General features: G+C 52.6%; 1 protein-coding gene across 1 annotated transcript in view; it reads right to left on the bottom strand.

The window, feature by feature from the left end:
* The window catches only part of LOC107113675 (glycerophosphodiester phosphodiesterase domain-containing protein 4-like), a gene marked incomplete at its 3' end in the record, with an annotated part of 43,591 nt that extends 42,081 nt beyond the window's left edge, over positions 1–1,510 (bottom strand). Inside the window, exon 1 of the mRNA XM_015415028.1 lies at positions 1,311–1,510. The remainder of the gene's footprint in view (positions 1–1,310) is intronic.
* Positions 1,511–2,643: the final 1,133 nt, after the last annotated feature.

Genomic DNA, 2,643 nt, shown 5'->3' with positions numbered 1-2,643 from the left:
GGTAACTCCAGTGTGTATCTACTAGCGATGGGAAGCCATACTCTAGCCCTGACTAACTACGATTAAAGCTGGGCGGCTTACAACCTCCTTTCCCTTCCCCTCCCCACAACAGGCACCCTGTGAGGTAGGTGGGGGCTGAGAGAGCTCTCTCGAGAACTGCTCATGAGAGAACAGCTCTGAGAGAACGTGTGAGTGACCCAAGGTCACACCAGCAGCTGCAAGTGGAGGCGTGGGGAGTCGAACCCGGCTCTCCCAGATTACAGCCCGCGCTCCTAACCACTACACCAAACTAGGGATGCCAGCCTCCAGGTGGGAATCCGGGGATCCCTTGGAATTACATTTCATCTCTAGACTAGAGAGATAGGTTCCCTTGGAGAAAATGGCTGCTTTGGAGGGTGGACTCTGTGGCATTGTACCCCACTGAGGTCCCTGTCCCTCCCAAGGCTCCACCCCCAAATCTCCAGGACTTTCTCAACCAGGAGCTGGCAACCCACCACCACCACCCGCTGATGGCCATGAAAGATCTGGCTCTCCTAGTGTAAAAAGTACTTAGCAAGTACATCCCTCCAACAAGCCTCTAGTTTTTCTTCTAGCTTTGCAACAGATCAGCAGCAGAAACCCAGTCCGGTCTTTTTCAATATCTGTCCTATTAAGGCAGATTGACCCTTGTGCTTAAATTTATAACCCAAGGTGGGATTGGCCGGAAGTATAACTGCACCGCATAATTATCGGCTTCGATTTGACGGCCTTGAGAAGCAGGTGGGGAGACTGTACGGCTTTTCCCACCTGTTAATATTTCACAGATGATTTCGCCCTGCCCTCAATTACTTCTGTGTCGTTTTAAAAAACAAGTCAGCAGAAGGCTCTCTTGCTCCGCGTTTTTCTCCACACTCCTCCACTGGTTTCCATCTTACCCACTTCCACCAGCAAAAAACCAAGCTGACCAGACAATCCGTCACTTTAGATTTGCATTCGTGCCCCTGTTACGGGAAGAAATCGGCCCAGCGACCCTCCCAAGCCAGGTCTTTTGAACGCCAGAGATTCGATGCACTGAGCCGGAAACCTCTTTCATAAAAACGCTTCCATCTGTGCCAAGGATAACCCGTGTGTCCCCCAAAGCGCGGAGGGTTTTGCCGTGCTTCCATCCCCAAAGGATTTCCTCCTAGCAGTGCGCAAAAAAGGCAAAAGGTCTCCCCATTAACACTCTGCTCACATCCCCTCTTCTGTAAAGGAACTTCTGCCAGCCCGAAAACTACGGGAAACTTTAATAAGTACATTCGCAAGCCGGGATCGCTTCCAAGTGCACTCACCTCGGAGGGGGGTATATTCCGCAGAGAAGCTCAGCTCTTCAATGGTTATTTTCGTCCGATGTGTGCCTTGGGTTCCGATGACCTTTTCTCGCGACACTCCTGTCACCGAATGGAAGCGGTGTCCCGAATGTCGAAAAGGATCCAAGAAGGGCTGGGGGGTTAGCTCCTCCCCCAGTGGGAGGGGCCTCCGCCATCTGTGGTTTTCTTCTTTCCTTTTCGGAAAAAAAAAGCAACAACCAACTAAATTAAGTCCAGGAAAGGCTTGGAAAGATTGAAGCGTAATCCAGACGTAGGAAGCGGCTCGCCATATGTCTTGTGGGGAAAGACAGAGGAGGGGAAGGGGGGGAATTGGATTTAGTTCTCTGCGTACACCCCCACGAAACAGAGGGAATTTGACATTCAAGAATCTGCCGATCTGCTATATGAAGTGTCTGCCCTTGGAACATGTCACGACGGAGAGTAGGGGAAAGTGATCGTTTTGTTTTTAAAAAATTGGATTTGTTCTTGCATCGCTTTGTCCTGCTCTGGTTGGGATCTCCGTGTGTTCTCTCTCTCTCTGGTTTTGAAGCCCTTCAAAAGGAGAGATCCGGAGCAGACAGAGGCCTTTGTCGGGTAAAAAGAAAAAGTAAATCAGATTAGGGGGGGGAGGCTCCGTAGGACGGAGAGGGCCGAGTAGGAAAAGAGAGGGGTCAGCCACACAAAAGGAAGTTTGTTTGCCGCTGCACAACACACACACACACACACACACCGCCCGGGATGTTCTTGGATGTGAATTTGGGCCTGGCTTTCAATTTCGTCTCTTCCTTTTCGCGAGGTGCCCCTTTTAGAAAGCTATGCGGCTCACCCCTCGGCGGCATGAGAAACGCAAGAAACTCGATCCTCGTGGCTGTAATGTGTTTTTTAAAAACTGGCCAGACGGCCCTGCTGTCACCTCTGCTCTGCGGCTCGGGAAATGGGTGGGAGCAGGGGTGAGGATCGGCCCCGAAGACTGTCCTGAATAGTCGGCCTCAGGGCAAGCAGGGTTACCAGCAGCCTAGGCCTTTCCAGGCCTCAGCAGAATTGTCTCCCCTCTTGGCCTCTTGCCGAATTGCAAAGCAGGAGGGGGGGGGGAATATCCCCGGCTGGCTGAGCCGTGCAGATTGTCGGGGCCACTTTGCCAGCATGCCCGCTAAAGCATCATGCGGGGCGGAGAGCTGCAGCTATAGTGTAGTCTGCGTCCACGTGGCGTGCGCTGGGAAAGCATGGGAGGCAGGGGTGACAGGTGACAGCCGGGTACCCCCAGGAGGAGCAGTTTACAATCTCCATCCCCTTCTGCTTCCCACAACAGACACCC

The sequence above is a fragment of the Gekko japonicus genome, unplaced genomic scaffold, assembly GCF_001447785.1.
Source record: "Gekko japonicus isolate JY-2015 unplaced genomic scaffold, Gekko_japonicus_V1.1 scaffold5670, whole genome shotgun sequence".
Classification (NCBI taxonomy): Eukaryota; Metazoa; Chordata; class Lepidosauria; order Squamata; family Gekkonidae; genus Gekko; species Gekko japonicus.
Note: the sequence above shows the minus strand (reverse complement) of the source record. Positions and strands in the feature narration are given on the sequence as shown.